The sequence below is a fragment of the Pinus tabuliformis genome, chromosome 8 (genome assembly GCF_031772625.1).
Source record: "Pinus tabuliformis cultivar Carrire ecotype Pingquan chromosome 8, CPIR1, whole genome shotgun sequence".
NCBI lineage: Eukaryota > Viridiplantae > Streptophyta > Pinopsida > Pinales > Pinaceae > Pinus > Pinus tabuliformis.
This window is the reverse complement of record NC_142294.1, coordinates 506,343,100-506,363,759: the sequence shown is the minus strand read 5'-3', so window position 1 is coordinate 506,363,759 and position 20,660 is coordinate 506,343,100.

Here is a 20,660-nt window from a genome sequence, read left to right as displayed (position 1 = left end):
GACTTCAAGTTTTGCAATTTCTATAATAATTTGATTTGAAGATTTCAGAATAAAGTCTACAGAGTACTATCAATTTATTAGAAATTATAATATATATTTATTGATTTTTTTAATTATTTCATATATCTCTTTTTAAAAATTTACTATATTGCAAATTGTATTTTTTTTTGAAGTTATATTATATATTCATTGTGTTTTTAATTATTTTAAATATTTATTTACAAAAATTTACTAAATTACAAATTGCTTTTTTTTTTTTAAATATATAAAATAAACCAGTTGTTTTCAAATACTTTTTAAACATATAAAAAAAATTAATAAGCAAACAAATAATAATAAACAAATAACTTAATATATAATGATAATTTTGATATTCTACCTTCGTTGTACTTATTACAAATAACATAGTATTTCACAGTACCAATACAATATATAACAGTAGACAAATAAGATAATATAAAATAATAGTTTTGAAGTTTCACCTTGTGACAGTTGTTTTTTTTAATTGTATTGTGAAGCTTTATTATAAATGAGAGTATCACCCACATGCAAATAAATGAAGTAAAAGTAATCACAATATATAAATGAAGTAAAAGGTTTAAGATGACAGTAGGAAAATAAATATAAATAGATATGATTAAACTGAATAACAAGTTCAAGCTGACATATGGTTATAATTAAAGTTATTTCAAGATTATACAAGAGAATTAAATATTAATAGTTACAATTAAATAGAGTAATAGAGTTAAGTTAATGTAGGGTTAGTTTAATTGATTAAGTTTTTTTTGAAATATTTTTGTTATTGAGAGATCATGAATTAGATTTTTTTGGAATCAGATTCAGATTCAAATTGAATTAAAAAAAACAATTAAAAAATAAATTAAATTTCAATTCACCAATCTCTAAAATCCATAAATTACATTTAAAAAATTAACAAAAATAATATATGGAAAAAAATTAACATCCATAAACCACATAAAAAATAAAGTGACAAAAAAATATATATGAAGTAACTGACATACTTTCTGTGATAAAGAACATACAGAATTTGTAGTTGGCAACAACCCAACAAACAGCAGAGCAGACCAGTGCTGAATTGATGGATTGCAGTAGATATTATTTTTTGGATATTTCTCCCGGTTGTAATGGATCGCTCTAAATTGATTTATCTCTTTATATTTAATAGGAATTAAACTTTATATAAATGAATTAATTTATATTTATATTTAATAAATATAAATATATATTTATTTTAATTTAATTTATATTTTATATAATTATTTTTGTTATAAAATAAAATTTCGGATTAAATTTTATATTATCATCTTAAAGAGATAATAATTCATATTTTCATATCTGTTTATTTTGCATGTACTTTTACCTATCAAAAACTTTGTATTGATTTAAGTCTTTTATTGTTATTAATCATGTTTTTGTGTTAGGATGTTAAATGATTGACTTGTTTGTAAATTAGGTAAAGATCTATATTTGAACACAATTTACTATTATATAGATAAAATAATCAAAGCTAAATGTTATTATAAAAAAATAATAATTATAATAATGTTATAAGATATATAATTAAATTAATTATTAAAAAGAAAAAAAATAATTAGTTTTATATAGAATTATTTTAGAAAAGTATTTTTTTATTAAAATTGTTTATTATTTTTATTTAAATAATTAAATACTCATTAAAATAATATAAAATGGTCATATAATAAATTAAAATAAGAAAATGCTCAATTGGGTTTATTTAGGGTGTTAGGTAATGGTTAGGATTTAATCATATATTTTTTTTTGTGAAATTGTATTTTTTGACTATACAACGCAATAACAAATTTTGACGTCTTAAACTACCATGAGCTTGACTCTGATCATAGGCCTTTACTTATAACTCTCGATTTTGTGATGCATAGAGATTCCATGGAAGATAATCCTTATAGTCAAAAGAAATTAATCTTTGATAGAAATAAAAAAGATCTCTTTCTAAATGAATTAAAAACTAATTTGCTTCATTTATCTAGTATAGACAACAAAGAAGATCTCTATCATAATTTTACTACAACCCTCTCATATTCTATTAACAAGTTCTCAATTGAAGTTTCAAGTAATAAAATAAATAACAAAACCAACCCATGGTATGACAAAGACTGTAAAAGTGCGAGGAGAGCAATTAAGGAAGTTGATGAATCTCTTAAAATTGGCAAGATAAAAATATACAAAGCCCTAAATAAAACGATAAAAGGGCAGTATATTCCTAAAAGACAAGAGAATCTCTTACACCTCTCTAAGGTAGCTCCTAAGAAATTTTGGAGGTAGATTCTAACTAGGAAAACTAAAGATAATAATAAAATTGCTTTACACGACTGGAGTTTCTATCTTAAAAAGCTTTATGAATCTCCAAATGTCATGGATAACTTTGAAACTCTGCTCACAACGAAAGAATTTTTCTCATTAGAAGACATTGATTTTGGGGTTAATCGCTTGGCTAATGGGAATGCTAAGGACATTGAAGGTTACTAGGCGGAAATCTTAAAAATTGGAGGTCCTGTCCTCATCCCCCACATTCTCAAGCTTTTCAATCAAGCAATCAAGCAAGGGATCTTAAACCATGGACTCAAAGCCTCATTATCCCTATTTTTAAAAGTGGGGATACAAATAACCCCTCTAATTATCGGACAATTATGATCAACCCTCTCCTAGCCAAGTTATATGGTATTATTTTGGAAAGGAAGTTGAGCATATGGCTTGAAAGTAAAGGTAAGTGGGCTAAAGGCCAAGCGGGTTTTAGAAAGCAGCATTCAATAACAGAGCACCTCGTTAAGCTTACGGTCATTGTGGAGGAATGCTGCAATGATAATTCCAATCTCTTTTGTTGCTTTGTGGACTTTAGAAAGGCTTTTGATACGGCTCCTAGAAACAACCTTTGGAACAGATTAGAAGAGCTAAAGGTTCCTTTTGAGTTGAGCGCTGCCGCTATAAGGTTATACGAGAATGTAATTGCCAAGTTAAAGAGCAATGAGGGGTGGTCGAAAGATATTAAGTGTAATATCGGAGTTAAACAAGGTTGCCCTTCTCCCCTACCCTATTTGGCATTTACATCGACAAGCTAGAAGGTTGTTTAGAGGAAGTAGGATGTGCTGGCACGATCTTAGCTGGGGTAACCATCATCCTTCTTCTCTACATTGACGATATTTTTCTTCTCACAAGGTGCCCATATGATCTTGATAAGCAACTTATACTTCTTAATGATTTTTGCTCTACCATAGGTATGATTGTTAACACTGACAAAACAAAAGTTATGATTATCAAATCCAAGAAGCACACTTACGCTAATTTTATGTATGACAATAATAATTTGGAGGAAGTGTGTTCCTACAAGTACCTAGGAATTGATATTCATCACAAGCTCAATTGGAACTATAGCATTGAGAAAAGGATTAATGGGGGATGGAAAACTTATTTTGGTCTTGAAAATAATTGTAAAACGACAAATCTCGTAATGTGGGATAGAAAGAAGTTCCTCTTTGAAACTTTAGTCACTCCAGTTATCTTATATGGATGTGAGGTTTGGGGTTGTAGCATCTCTAGAGAATCCTGGAAAAAGATTGAACAAATCCAGAAGCGTTTTATAACGTATAATCTCAAAATTAAAAGCAACACACCCTATCCTATTCTCCTTATAGAAGTGGGTTTTTCCCCTATCGAGAGCCTAGCTATGACTAGGCTCTGTTGTACAAGCACAAACTCAATAACATAAGAGACCATAGACTTCCTAAGCTAGCTTTAAATTCCAGCCAAAACCACCTAAGCCTCAAACGAGGTTGGTATAAAGACACCAGGGCCTCGTTAAACCATTGGGAGATCGACGAGAATGTTGCATTGCAAAACATTAATAAAATTAAAAATATTGTTACTTCTAAGTTCAAAGAAAAAATGTGGTGTGAGAAAGATTTAGCGGCTAAAAGAAAATTAAAATATTATAAGGAGGTCATCAATCCCACCCTAGAAGATCAAAAGTATCTCTATGTTTTATCTAGCTCAAAGAAGAAAATTAATATAGCCAAGATTAGAACGACCTCTCATGAGCTCCATAGTGAAACGGGTCGTTGGGCAGTTCCTAAAACACTATGGATGGAAAGGTTCTGCCATCTTTGTGAGAATACAAACATCGATGATGAAAATCACTTCCTCTTAGAATGCCCCACGTACAACCACATTAGATCTCAGTTTCAAAATCTTTGTTGCAATACTGACCTTCCTAGCCTTTTACATTGTCAAAATTACAGTGAGCTCGAGAGGTTTCTCTCCAAGCTTTTTGAGCATAGGAATAAAATCTTAAATCAAACTAAATAATTCGTTTCTTTAGTTCCGATAAATCAAAATTTGGTCTCAGTGAACGTTAACCACCACCATCATCATCATCAACAACAAATATTAAATAAATTACTTTCAAAAATCTCAAAACAAATATAATTATATTTTTTCAAAAATATAATTAATAATAAACTAGAGCATTAATTATTATTATCATATAAATTATAACAATTTTTTAATATAAACTATAAAATTTTGTTTTTTTTTTTTTTAAATTTGGATCAAGTTAATAAGATATACATTGATATTTATTTATTATTAATTTTAAAAATTATTATTTTTAATAATTAATTAACTTATAAGATTAAATGTGATGAGATTTTTAGTATAATTTTTAAATAATTATTTATATTAAATATAAATTTAATATATCAAATAGTTATAATGGTAATATATAAAATAAACCTTATATCACATAAATAAGAAACTACTGTGATTATTAATTATATTAATTTTTTAATAATAATAATAATAATAAATAAAAAATCAATATTATAAAAATAAGAATGTGCCACTTCATAATTTAATAAACAACGTGACAAACCTTGAAATCTGAATAAAATAATATATTATGATATCAAGAAAGTGGAAAAATAAAAATAATTAGTTTTATGATTTAAAACTTAAATCTACATTAAATTGTAATTTCAAAAACATTTATAACACTAATATAAAATTGAAATCTAACTTATTTACATTTTGTTCTTATTAATTAAAATTAAGCGATATAATATTAACAAGATCACTATATTTTTAATTAAAATATATCTTTAAACATATAAACAAATTTAAAACTTCGAAAAACAACGAAACCCCTTAACATATAAAAATTTAACATCTCAAAGTTTCCATTTTAACAAATTTTGACATGACTTTGAACAAAAACTCATTAAAAAAATATATAATAAAAAAGCAAAAACTTATAACATTTATACTACATCAATTCACTTAAAAAAACAAAAACTTATAACATTTATACTATATCAATTCACTAAAATATAGAGATCCAAAAAAGTCTATCTCCAATAATAATAATTATCACCAACATCATAATTTATTCATAACCATATAAATTAGTATACTCACATTAAAATAAAATTAATCATTAACTTGAATATTTTTAATTAACTTTCATAAAAATATAGCATGTGGTATGCTATTCAAGTTTACATAGATGATTGAAAACATTCAAGGCTACCTTCAATTAGAATATTTTTTTAACCATATAATTATAACTATATATTTTTACAAATTATAAAATAGATTGAATTTTGTGTATTTTCTCTTCTTTTTTTTTTTTCCTAAGGTGGCAAAACCTATCAAACTCAGGTGTCAAATCAACAATGAGGACAGCCATCTCTGGCTGCTATCCGCGAATGTCGGTTTGACTCATCACTGTTATCAAGGAAAACCACGCCACCTGTAATAACCCGCTGGTGGTCCGTAAGGGAGCAGGCTTTCACTCCTGCCAGATGCCTCTGGGTCTTGGGCCGTTAACCTGTTTCCTTACGTCTGAGGAAGACGAGCTCTTAGCCAAGCAGAAGCAGTTTTACGGCATACTCCAGGCCGAGTATTTTCTCTTTTCTTATTGAAAAGATGGTTTAAAAAAAAAAGTTTTAGTAGTTCTTTTTATTACGAAAATAATAATTTTAATAAATTTTAAAATTAAAATAAATTAACAATAAAATTTAATATTATTATAATAAATTCATAAATATAAATAAATAAACAATTAATTGTAATATTTATTTATTGTAAAATAAATTATAATTTTTTATTTTTATAATAATTTTTTTATAAAGATGGGTAATGATTCTATTAAAATATTCCCTTGGATGCAATAATTATAAGAAAAATCAAATACAATGTTTATTTTCGTAGAAGGTTCTCATGTGTTACAAAAAGACTATATTGGAAACTAGCTATTATAAGTGGCCTACATACATAGATCACAAAATTGTCTAAAAAGTAAAACACATTTACAATAGGAGGGCATCAAAAAGGAGGAGAAAGAGAGTATTTTAGAGGTTAATTGAGATCTAGCAGTAAGTTGTCACTGGGCCGATTAGATGCACTATCATTTAAATTCTGGTTTTCATTAACTGTGAGTTGTAACTTCAGGTCTTCCAACTTCCGATGAAGACATCGATTTCACCCTATGAAAACCTTTGTTGTTAAATATAAAAGAATTTCTAACCACTTCTCGATCACAGGGCTTCTCCCTTACAAGGGTTTGAGTGGAGTTATTTGCAGTCGAGTCTACACATTCTTTGTTCAAATGAAATATGAAAGGAGAGTTACAATGTGAAATTCTCAAGGTGGCCATGAGACTGTGGATAATCTTCGCAAATGGAAAGAGACAAATTCCACACCAGTATCAATGAACTCTATTAAAAAAAATGAACTGATAACAATAACGACTGGGAAGGAAATACCAGGTCTCGACCTTGGTTAAGTTCGAGCTAGAAAACCCTAAGGTTTTAGCTTGGAACAATCCAGGGTTTCTTACAATATGTTTCAGATAGGTTACCCAAGAGTTATAGGCCCCGTTCTCTGTCAGGCAATAGATAAAGGAAAAATAAAGTAAAAGATTACAACAAAAGACGAAACTGGTATACAACCGAAAATTACTAGTTAAACCCATTACATGTTTGGTAGCGTAAATACATTTCAAGAAATTCAAGTGCACAATAAGAATAATACATATAAAAAACCTATATTTAAGCACATAAGGTATTCCAGAACCATAAGGAAAAATGCTATTAAAATGTTAACCATAAATTACATATATATGACTGGAGTTTCTCCTATGCTTAAAAACTTAAATGAATAACTGAGCAACTACAGGTTAAATATCAAATTATTTCATCATAGAAGTTTCAAATAACATTATTTGTTCATAAGAAATATATATAATCCATTCGGTCATGGTAAGACTGCCTTAGACAAAATACAGGTGTAACCTCCCAACAACACAATAAACTAATGTAAAGAAACTAATTTGTGCCTATAGTTCACTTGTAAGTATCCACATTCACCTGTAAATAGATTGAGGAGTAGTTACTATATTAATAATCGCTCCAAACCCTAATAATCCTAACTTGAAAATAAAACTCTTAGGGTTATGCATGGTGGTGGGGAAAAACCCTCAGGTTAATTCCTAGGAGTTGACCCATACATTCTACTCTGCAAGAAAAGTAGTTGAATGAGACCCTCGTATAAACGACACGAAAATTTAGAGAACCTAGAAAGAAGAACAAGAGCGTGAGCGCATTTCTGGGGTCAGCCAACAGTTCTGTGAAAATAATTTACAACATTAAGGGCAATTACAAACCCTACTTGTGGAGAAAAAGAGAAACTGATTATAATTGTCTAAATAAACCTCAAAGGAAGTAAATAACCAAATAGCTACAACTTTGTGGGTTTTCTCACCTGACAGGGTAGTCGAATCCCAATGTTGAGCAAGACCAAACTGCGAGTGGAACACAAATGCTTGGTCGTTGGCGTCATGAAACAACATAAATGTAATGACAATTTAAGATAATTGGGTTCATGACTGTTACCTGAGAACAAGGTTGCTTCTATCTTTGGAGGTAGAGGTCGATAAGGTTTCCCTTCACCATAACAGATCCCTACGACTAGTAACCTATAAATGTAGAGACACTGATTAAAAAAAATCATTCCAACGATTAAGCATGAATTGAGTAGTAGCGTAAGGAAAATGAGATACCTATCTCACCCAGTAACAAAACCCTAGTGTCACTGGAACAAGTTGCAGACGATGTTTTCGACGAAGAGATGACAAAATGTGCAAACGAACCCCAGAGGCTGAGGTAAGACTAATTACCCTAACTACCCTCACTTAGTCTACACCGTTGGATCAGGCGATGAGAAATAAATGACAACGGATGGTTCCAAGTGTCGCAAGGACCGAGAGTTAGGAATGACATTTAGGTAGGGTTCGAGAAGTGTCAAAAAGTGACATCAATGGTTGTATATATATATATATATATATATATATATTAAACCACAATGCAAGGGCTAGGTAGGACATGATTCCCAAACACTATCGTTCTGATAAATAATTAAACTCAACTTGAACATATGTTAATACACGAAACAATTAATAAAATAATATGCTTTAGGAAAGACAAAATTGACCTTGTTTAATTATAGTCCTTGTTGCATAGGTTATCACAGAAAAATCCATATGTTATGCTAGTCACTATAATAATTTGATTGGATGATGATAAACATTAAAAAGGATTTTTTTTTAAGTGTGTCTATGCATGTTACAAGTGGTACCAGAGCCATGCTTGCAACATTATGGCATGTTTGGGAAACTATGGAATAGAAAAACTATTAATTATACAGAGAGAGAACACAATATGAGGAGAGGATCTGAAATCACTCCACTAGGGAGGCCATCTTGAGGAGTTGAACCTGTACCTCATAAAAAAACCAACCCGGAGATGTGGGTTCAAATGGGAGGAGAAACTCATAACACACATGCATGTTCATTAGAAATTGTGCAACAAATGCGGGCATAAATGACAAACTTAAGGTCTGATAATGAAAGGTTGAGATTGAAGCATGAAAATATCATGAAAATACTGTCAAACAGACAAAATCAAAGAAACCCAAACCCCAATTCGGAAGATGGAAATAGAGTTGAGATGCATCGGCTAAAAGAGGACAACCTAGAAGTCGAGGGAGGTAGAATTGACAATGAGGAGGAATATGAAAATGCCTTGGGTGGTAGGAGAACTAAGAGGCAAAAAATTGAACCGCAAGGAGAATTCAAGAAAATTAAACCTCCAACGTTTGATGGGTAAATGGAGGAGGCTACTGAGGCTTGGTTAATCAATATAAACAAATATTTCTAGATCTATGAATATGATGATAACTTGAAGGTCAAATTGGAAATTTATCTGGTTAATCAATATAAACAAATATTTCTAGATCTATGAATATGAAGATAACTTGAAGGTCAAATTGGAAATTTATCAATTACAAGGTAAAGCCACCTTATGGTGGGAAGAAATTAAAATAGTATGAGGCATTGACAAATAAGAGGTGACTTGGGAGAGCTTTTAGAAGCATTTTAAAAATAAATGTTTAAAAAAATTATTTTATGATGAGAAGGCAAAGGAGTTTCATGACTTAAAATTGGGACAATAGTCCATGGATGAGTTTGTAACTAAGTTTACCTCCTTGCTGAGATATGTACCCTATATTTGAGAAGAAAAAACTAAGGTACACTAAATTATTAGTAGCTTACCAGCCTTATGAAGGATAATTTGGAATTTGATAACCCAAATATGATGGACAGATTCATACGGAAGGCCCAGATCTGCTACCAACAGATGAAGCAGAAATGGGAAAGTTGCAAATGGTGGCCAAATAAAAAGGGGCAAAATAATTTCTAGAATGATAAGAGTGTTAAACCTATAGGAGTCAAGACTAAACACAAAAAGAAATGGAATGGACCTCTAGGACAGAATCAACCAAATACAAAAGTACAAAATGAGGTGAGGGAAGCTAAGGCACCAAGTAAACTAGAACTTGTCCAGTCACAAAAACCACCCTTGCAATGTTGGGGTTGTGGGGAGTTGCACTATTACAAGAAATGTCCTCATCGTACTAGAACAAATCCAACTACTAATGTTCAATAAGCATCTATGGTAGGGGAGGTGGCGAGGAGTATGCTAAGGATTAATGTTGTCTTAGAAGATCATTAGGCTGAATATCAACCTGCAATGGTATAATTTGAAGGTATTATGGCTAACCATTCTATTTCTATTTTTATAGACCCAAGTGTGAGTCTAAGTTGTGTCAGTCCAAAGATAATTGAATTGCGTCATTTATAAAGTGTTAAATGTAAGAAGTTGTGGTTAGTTAAACTGGCCACTGGGGCAAAAAGGAAGGTGACCACCAAGGTAAAAGGATGTCCTATTGAAATAGGAGGGCAACAGATTTAAGTGAATTTGAATATATTGTCTTTAGGATCCTATGATGGGCTCATAGGTGTGGATTGGTTAGAAGAACATTAGTTCGTAGTGAATTGTAAGGACATGACCATCAATCTCTTCACTGACGAAGGTGTTAGACAAGATATCCAAGCTATTAAAAAGGCCATTAAGTTATGACCTATCACAACTAACTAGCTAAGTAAATGCATCCAGAAAGGCTTTCAAATTTATGTTATGTAGGTAGGCTACACCAATTCTAAGGATAAGATAGCTACCCTGGAAAAGATACCAATTATCCAAGACTTTGTGGATGTCTTCCTAGAAGAAATTATGGGGTTGCCTCTAAAAAGAGAAATTATCTTTACCATAGAACTAATTCTGAGAGTAACCCCAATATCCAAAGCCCCTTACCGAATGAGTATACCTTAATTAACAAAGCTTAAGATCCAACTGCAAAAGCTGCTTGATAAAGGGTACATTTTCCCAAGTGTGTTATCTTTGGGAGCTCCAATATTTTTCGTGGGAAAGAAAGATGACACCGTGCGATTGTGCATCAATTATAGGCAACTGAATAAACTAACTATCAAGAACAAGTACCCTTTTCCAATAATTGATGATTTGTTTTACCAAGTCAAGGGTGCTAATGTACTCTGTAAAATTGACCTATGGTCATGGTATCACCAAATTAGGATAAAAGAGAAAGACATTTGTAAGGTAACATTTAGGATTCACTACATTCATTATGAATTTGTTGTATTGCCATTCAGGATTACTAATGCCCCAACAATTTTCATGAGCATAATGAATGGTATTTTCCACCCTTACTTGGACAAATTTGTTCTGATTTTTATTGACGATATTCTCATATATTCAAAGAACTTGGAAGAACATAAGGAACATCTTTGAATAGTACTACAAACTTTAAGATAAAATTAACTTTATAGTAAATTCAACAAATGTGATTTTTATAAGGATCAAATTCAATATTTGGGACACATAATATCATATAAAGGTATAACTGTGGATCCTGAGAAAATTAATACAATCATGGAATGGTTAGTCCCCAAAAATTTGGTAGACATTCAATCTTTCATGGGATTGGATGGGTATTATCGTCGTTTTATAGAAGGGTTTTCAAGAATTTCTTACCCTATGACTTCATTGTAGAAAAAGGGAAGAGTATTTAAGTGGAGAACAGAGTGTCAAAAAAGTTTTGAACAGCTAAAACACTTATTGACAACAACTCCTATGTTGAAAATTGCAGACCCAGAAAAATAATTCACTGTCTGCACATATGCTTGTAAGGAAGGTGTCGGGGGGGTTTTAATGTAGGAGGATGAGGTAATAACCTACGAATATCGTAAGCTAAAGGAACATGAGCTAAAATATTCCGCTTATAATTTGGAACTAACACCAATTATTCATGCTTTAAAAGTGTGGCGACATTATCTGTTGGGGAAAATATTTCTCTTGTTGACAGATCACAGTAGTTTTGACTAGTTTCTTTAAACAACCTAATTTGAATGCTCGCCAAGCTAGGTGGGAAACATTCCTAAGTGATTTTGACTTTGATATTAGGCACCTTAAAGGGAAAGAAAACCACGTGGCTAATGTGTTAAGCAAAAAATTACACCATGTATATGAAATTTCCTATAGTCAAGTGGAAATTGATCTTTCTAATCAGATTAAAGAAAATGCTCTCAAGGATCTAGAGTATGAATTCATATGGAAGCAAGATAAACAAGCACAAAATTTTGGAAAATCATCAGAGTATGGCATAAACCATAATAATTTGTTGACCTTCAGAGGAAGAATATATGTTCCTAATCAGTTAGCAATTAAACAATTCTTGTTGGATGAGTTTCACCGAAACCCTTACACTGCCCATCCTGGATATTAGAAAATATTTTCTACAATTAAGAAAGACTATTTCTGGTCGGGTATGACGAAGGATATTGTTGAGTATCTAGCCAAATGTTTGGAGTTCCAACAAGTTAAGGCTGAACACCAACACCTTGTTGGTCTACTTCATCCACTCCCTATTCCTAAATGGAAATGGGAGATGATTACATTAGATTTTATTACCGGTTTTCCTAGATCTAGAAAGAAAAATGATTCCATCATGGTAATGGTGGACAAGTTGAGAAAAACAACCCATTTTATTCCTGTTAAATCCACTTACAAAACTGTGGAAATTGCAGATATATTTATGAAGGAGATATTTTGGTTACATCGTATGCCGAAAGTGGTGATTTTTGATAGGGATGTCAAATTCACCTCTGTGTTTGGAAAAACCATTTTTACTGGACTAGGTACACAAAATTCATTTCAGTACTACATATCATTTGCACGCAGATGGATAGACTGAACAAGTGAATTAGGTCCTGGAAGACATGCTAAGAATGCTTGTAATAAAACAACCAACCAAGTGGGAGGAATATCTTCATTTGGTGGAATTTGCATATAACAATAGTTATCATGAATCCTTATGAGGTACTGCATGGCAAGAGGTATAGAACACCTACAAAATAAATAAATTCGTAGGATAAGATAATCCTAGGGCTTGATATCTTAGTGGAGATGGAGCAGATGGTGAAAAAAGTTAGACAAAATTTATAGGCTGCCCAATATAGACAAAAAGTGTATGCAGAAAAATGAAGGAGTTATAAAGAATTTTAGGTAGGAGAACATGTTTATGTGTGAATTAAACAAAAAAAAAAACACATTAGGTGGGGTTGTTGTGCCAAATTAGTACCTCGATACTGTGGACCCTTCCAAATTCTGGAAAGAGTGGGACCTGTAGCATAACAACTTGCATTACCAAGCGATACACGAGTTCACAATGTGTTTCATGTTTCCCTGCTAAAGAAATATGTGTATGATTCACGACATATGATTAATTAGCAATATGTATAGGTAAGATGAGAAAATAAATAATTTATAAATATATATTTTTAATTCGGCATTAAAAAAAACTAACAACAAAATTGTGATTGTGACAGGTTGAACCAAATGGAGAGTTCTTAGTAGAGCCTTTGCATATTTTCGATTAGAGAGAAATAATGTTACAGAGGCGAGCTATCACCCAAGTTAAAGTGTAGTGGATATACTTTAGCTCGGAAGAGGCCCTTGGGAAGATGAAATATTTATGCGACAAGCATATCCTGACCTATTCCAAAGGGAAAGAATGAACACTGAGGACAATGTTTCACACAAGGGGGAGAGATGTAACACCCCAGTGTTGTAAATATTTGTTATTACTGTCATTTATTTGTTTTTAATACATGAGACTCTGGTAATTAAGGCTAAGAGGAAATTTGAGTAAACTTTAAATGATAAAAGTTTATTTTATTATTTTGATTAATAAGAAATTGCGACAAGTCTTGAAATTCTTGGAAAAAGACCCTAAACGAATTCTAAAACTTCTAGATAGTTATGGAACTTATATCTCTCTTCCTTCCTTGGAGATAAAATATCTTAGTAGGAAGGAAAAGGGGCTCTTTTTCTTCGGAAGAGGAGGAAAACACCTGGAGAGAAAAACACATGAACATGATGCTGTGAAGGTATGGTAGGATACTACTTGAAGAGTATTTCCTCAGCTGGACTTGAGCTAGTGGAAAAATATGATACATAAAAAGGTCTGTAAGTTCTAGGTTAGGTTTAACATTGATGCCTATGGACCGAGCCTAAAAGGGTCCCTTTTGAATTAACTGTTCTGGAAAGTTAAGAGCTCGGTGGGAGAACGAGACGTGATTGTCGTTATCATTGGAAGGGAGGTGTGGTATTTTCTTGGATGATTTTCTGAACAAGTTTAAAGTTGATATAGATAAGTATTTTTAACTCCTTTTATGATGATATGGATGATGGAAATGTTTTAGATAATTACTATGAAAACTATAGAAAATTGTGTAACTGTTGTAAAAGTTATTGTGACTGTATTACAAAGAATATGAGATACATGATATAGTGAATATGTAATGTTGTAGGATATTGTGTTAGTAATTTCCAAAAAATCAATTCAAAAACATTTGTTCTTAAATATAAAATAATTTCTAACCACTTCTTAGTCACAGGGATTCTCCCTTATAAGGGTTCAGGCGGAGTTACATGCAGTTGAGTTTGCACATTCTTTGTTCAAATGAAGTACAAAAGGAGAGTTACAATGTGAAATGCTCAAGGTGGCCATGATATTGTGGAAAATATTCAAAAATGGAAGGAGACAACTTCCACACCAGTATCAACGAACTCTATTAAAAAAAATTAAACAAACTAATAACAATAATGACCGAGAAAGAAATATTGGGTCTCGACCTTGCTTAAGTTCCAGCTAGACGAACCTAAGGTTTTAGCTTGGAACAATCCAGGGTTTTGTACAATGTGTTTCAGATAGGTTACCCCATGGGAAGAGAGAGAAGGTACCAAGATTTATGGGTCCTATTCTCTGTTGGGAACCAAAGAAGGGAAAAATAAAAGAACATATTACAACAAACTCTGAAACTGGTATACAATTGGAAATTACTAGTTAAACCAATTATCCGTTTGATAGCTTAAATACATTTCAAGAAATTCAAGTGCACGATAAGAACAATATGTATAAAAAAAAATTAAGCATAGAAGGTATTCCAAAACCATAAGGAAAAATGCTATTAAAATGTTAACCGTAAATTCAATATATATGACTGGAGTTTCTCCTATGCTTGAAAACTTAAATGAATAGCTGAGCGAATAACAATTAAAGATCAAATTATTTCATCAAATAAGTTTCAAATAACATTATTTGTTCATAAGAAATATATATATTCAATTCGGTTGTAGCAAGGCTGCCTTAGACAGAATAAATGTGTAGCGTCCCATCAACATAGTAAACTAATGTAAAGAAACTATTTTGTGCCTACAATTCACTTGTAAGTATCCAAATTCACCCATAAATAGACTAAGGAGTAGTTACTATATTAAATCGCTCTAAACCCTAATAGCCCTAACTTGATAATTAAATTCTTAGGGTTCCGCATGGTGGTGGAGAAAAACCCTCACCAAAATTCCTAAGAGATGACCCATACATTCTACTCTGCAAGCAAAGTAGCTGAACGAGACACTCGTACAAACGATGGGAAAATTTAGAGAACCTGGAAAGCAGAACAAGAGTATGAACACATTTCTGGGGTTGAACAAGAGTTTCGTGAAATAATTTGCAGTATTAAGGGCAATTAAAAACCCTACCTGTGGAGAAAAAGAGAATCTAGAAGTGTCTAAATAAACCTCAGAGGAAGTAAATAACCAAATAGCTAAAATTTCTTGGGTTTTATCATCTGACAGGGTAGTTGAATCCTACTGTCGAGTATGACCAACCTGCAAGTGGAACACAAACCCTTGATTGTTGATGTTGAGAAAGGACATAAATGTAATGACAATTTATCATAACTGGGTTCATGACTATTACCTGAGAACGTAGTGGCTTCTATCTTTGGAGGTACAGGTCAACATGACTTCCCTTTGCCATAGCAGAGCCATACAACTAGTAACCTACAAATGTAGAGAAACTGATTATAAAAAAATCACTATAGTGATTAAGCATGAATTAAACAATAATGTAACGGAAAGGAGATAACTCTCTCACACAGTAACAAAACCTTGGTGTCACTGGAACAAGTTACAAAAGGTGTTTTTAGTGGAGAGGCAGCAAAATGTGCGAACGAACCCTGGAGGCTAAGGCAGGAGTAGTTACCCTAACTATCCTCACCTAGTCTACATCGTCGAATCAGGCAGTGAGAAATCAATGTTAACATATGGTTCCAACTGTCGCAAGGATCGAAAACCAAGAGTGACATTTAGGTATGGTTTAAGAAGCGTCGAAACATGACAACAATGGTTGTATATATATAAATTGGTCTTATTTAATTATAGTCCTTGTTCCATAGGTATTACATCGCAAAAAAAGCCATATGTTATATAGTCACTATAATATTTTGGTTGAATGATGATAAGCATTAAAAATGATTTTTTTTAGTGTGTGTCTATGCATGTTACGAGGGAAAACCATAAATTTTATTTTTATAAATTACAAAATATTAAAAATAATTTAAGAAAAAATAGGTTGGTGTAGTTTCTTTAGGAATACAAGCAAGAAAGGTTGAATTTGTATTACCTCCTATTTTGTGCTTGCGTTGAACCCATCGAATCATCTTGAGAAGGTATTTCTTGATGAGCTGCCAAAATGTGCGTTAGAAGGCTATGTTGAATCCATATGGCCTTGGAACTTTGTCAAGGTGAAAATTCCATATCACTCTTTGCAACACTTCTTCCTCCACTGGTTTGGTTAATGCCGCATTGGCGTCCTCAGAAGCTAGTTTTGGAGTTGTTCTTAAAAAATCCTCGTAACTGTTTAGCTTTGCCTCTGTTATTAGTAACATTTCAAAATGTTGATGTGCCTACTCTTTGATTTCATCCTTCCCTTCAATATCTACATTTCCTTCTCCCCTTATCACATATAGACGATTATTTATTCATTGTGCTTTAGTTTAATTTTGATAGAAGGTTGTATTCCTGTCACCAGCTTGTATCCATAAACTTCGGGATTTGATCCTCCAACTTTTCTCTTATTTCCTATTTTTTTGGTATATCTCCCAATAGAGCTATTTTTCTTTGGATTGTAATTATTTAATGTCTTCTCAATTTTTCAATTTCGTTTGAACATGGTCCAGTTCTCTTTGTAGCTCAATTTTATTCTGTTTTGGTTCCTTGTATTGAGTTCTAACCCATTCTTTAAGAAAAATTATGACCATCTTTAACTTGGTTTCCCATATATACCCTGGTGATCCATTTATTCTTTATTTCCATGTGGACTGCACCAATTTCCTAGCCTCTTCGATAAAGGACCATTGAGAATTATAGCGGAAGGGAAGAGGTTCCAAATTTTTTCACCAAAAGTTAGCATGATAGGCCTGTGATATGAAGTCGTTGTTGAAATAATTTTGATGAGATGGTTTTTGTTCTTGTGATGAGACTAGAATGGATTAGAAAGCGTCTAGCATTTCCGTTATATTCCTCAGATCTGTTCTTCTATTACTTCATGTGATTTTTTATTTTATTTGGAGTAAGATCCAGTACGTTTTGTTCCTCTATTATATTTTCAAGTTTGTCTCTACTTGGGTCAGGAAGAAAGTTCCTCCTTGTTCTTCTCTAGCATTCATTACCAAGTTGAAGTTCCCCGAAACTATGACACTTTGGCTTCCTTCTACTGCTATTTAGCCTGCTAAGGATTTCCAACATATTTCCTTGTCTTTATAATGAACTGGGGCGTAGACATTGAATGTTGTGATGATCTTCCTTGTATTTTTATTTTTAAAGTCTTTTATGGCCTAGTGATGATATTTGTGAACTCCAATGAGTTCCATTATTGTTTAATTCCACATAGTGCATATTCCTCCCGATGCTCCTCTTGCACTTATTGCTACATCTTCAAAATTTTTTATTTTTTGGATTATTGACACCATTGCTTCCTCACTTAGCTTGGTCTCCTAGAGTAAAAATATTTTAGGAATTTATGATATAATGAGATATGTGACTACATTTTCTTTGGAGGTATGCCCGAGACCTTTGCAATTCCAGGGGAGCAGATCCATTATTTACTTTAAGATGGAGCGACAGTACCCTTTCCTCTCCCTTTCTGGGTTTGCATGTCCTTGATTCCTACTCCTCTATCTATGTATGTGTCCACTGGATTCTGGATTCCAATTGCCATGTCCTTTTGCACTGCTTTGTCTCGTATATCCTTGCTCGCTTTCCTTCCATATTTTTTGGGACACTTTGGATGGGAAAGTGTTTCTTTGGATTTATTTATGGTTAAGATCCCTACATAGGTGAGGCTTGGGGGTTCAATGGTGGGCCAAGAGATGTAGGAAAGGGGAGGAGGGTGTTGGGGGAAGGGATAGTAGGAGATGAGGGGGAGGGAATGACATTGACCTCCATCGAATCTTCCAGCCAGATCTTGTCGTCTTCACAAGTTGTTGGGGGATCAATATCAAGGGTTTCTAAGGATGAGAAATGATTACTAAGGAGGGATTGAGGGGATATAGATAAGCATATAGTAGAGGAGACAAGGACGGATATATATAAGGAGGGATATAGATAATCATACTAAAACGTGAGACAAGGTTAGCAAGATGGTGGGTCAATGTTGAGAAAATGTCCTTATGTTATCCCTTAACTAGCATGTAGTACTTGTCAAGAGACAAAGTCCTTTAGAAACATAAAAGTTCAGAAAACTTGGAAATCAGGAGTCTAGAACTCTATTCTCTTTGCATCAGGATTTCCCATAACTATATAATAATAATAATAATAATAATATCCATTTTTAAGGTCACAGCCAAGCCAGACACCAAATTGGTGTATGAGACCCCCTTGTTTGTGGGACAAGGGACCCACCTCCGCGCAGCGATTTGACTGCTAAGTCTACGAAGGCATACATACTCTACCCCCCTCTGGTTTTGAACCTGTGACCTCTTAGGAGGAAACACATGCTCTTAACCATTAGGCCCACTCAAGCTGTATATATATGTATGTATAAATATAAATATAAATATACATGTACCAAGAAAGGAGAATACAGTGTACAAAAGTGACAAACCCAAAAAATAATATGTATAAATCATATAAGAGAAATGTAGGAAACATGATAACATTAAATTGTACATCACATTCACAAACAACTACCAGTTCAAAAATAATATAGTTTAACAAGAAATAAATAACAATGTTCAGATTTTGTTCTTTTATAAGAAAACATTTAATTTTTTTTTTTTCACAATCTCAATTTTGAATATAAAGGCACTATAGGGTATTGGTATAAATACGCATTATACACAGAGACAATTTCAATTTATTTCCAACCTTAATCAGGGTTAAATAGTTACAGTTAATGGTCAAGATAGACTTGAATTGTTAATTAAAGAAAAATACTTTTCATGAAGGTAGTTTAAACTTAGGGCTGGTGTTCGAGTTCGATAATCAAGCTATGCAAATAACTAATTTATGCATGCACAAGTATTATAGAAGTTTTAACCAAGTATGGGCCTAATTTCTTTGTTTTTAGGTAAGTCCTACAACAAATAGCCAAGAAGAAGGGAAGAATAAATCCTTGAGTACTTGGAAACAATTAGAAGTTAAAACCCTAAGATTGCTCCTTGTCAAGCTTCAAATAAGTTTAGTACATTGACCTATGAATAAAAAATTTAAAGATATTAAACCCTAAAGAAGTAAATAAAAGAAAATGATTAAAGGGTTGAGTTGAAACAGGAAAAAATAAAAATAAAAATTGGTATGTTTCTACAAGTTTACTTGAGAAAAAGATGTTACAACAGGTTGAAGTATTGGCTCTATGATCAAACCCTAGATTTTCAAGTACAAGAAAACTGTAAATAAGAAAATAAAAGGAAAGGAGTTGAAATTCCCTGCGAGAAACCTAAGAATATATAAGAACTTAATATTTCCATACGGTGCTTTGATAAGGGGAAATGTTAACAGATAAAACATAAAAAACCCAACCCTCGAAAGAAGTAGAATAAGTATACTATCATTACACAATACCTACAATAACCAAATTACAAAATGTTGTTGTAGGATTAAAAAGAATCAAGGAAGATGCGTAAGTTCCTAAATCTCGCAGAATCCCATCGAAACCCTTCTCCCGTGACCTCCAATATTTAAAAGTATGGCTAAAGAAGTGATGGAAGAGATTTTGATGGTACGATTTTCCCCATCCCTAAAAACAAAATAAAATAAATAATCCCTCGGCTCTAAGAAAGAGAGTCAAATTCTCGGTGAAAACCCTAAATTTGTGACAAGTTAGAATATTTGAAGAAATATCAGTAGATTACAAAGAATAAAGCCTTATGCATCAAATTTGTAGCTCATAAGAAAAGAACCCATGTGTGTTTCCTTACCTGTTAAGAAAATGTTATGACGACTAGTAAAAACCTTATTAAGCACCATTGTAACCGAATAATGAATAATGGTTGAAACATGAAAAGTTCCCCCACAGAATCCAACGGTTAAAGTGCCTAGGCAACAAGAAAAAGAAAACCCTCATCACTATCATGTGTGCAGAGCTTCAATGGTAGAAACCCCAAGTGAAAATGATGGCCAGGTTAGAGGAGGGGGGTGGGGTGGTTATCGAAACCATCGACGAGAGATTATTACCGCCATTGGATTGTTAAAAATGAATCATGATCATTCCCTTCACAACATTCACATGGTTGAGGTGTGGCAGAACCCTGGAGGCCGCCCACATATCACACCAGGACCCATAGT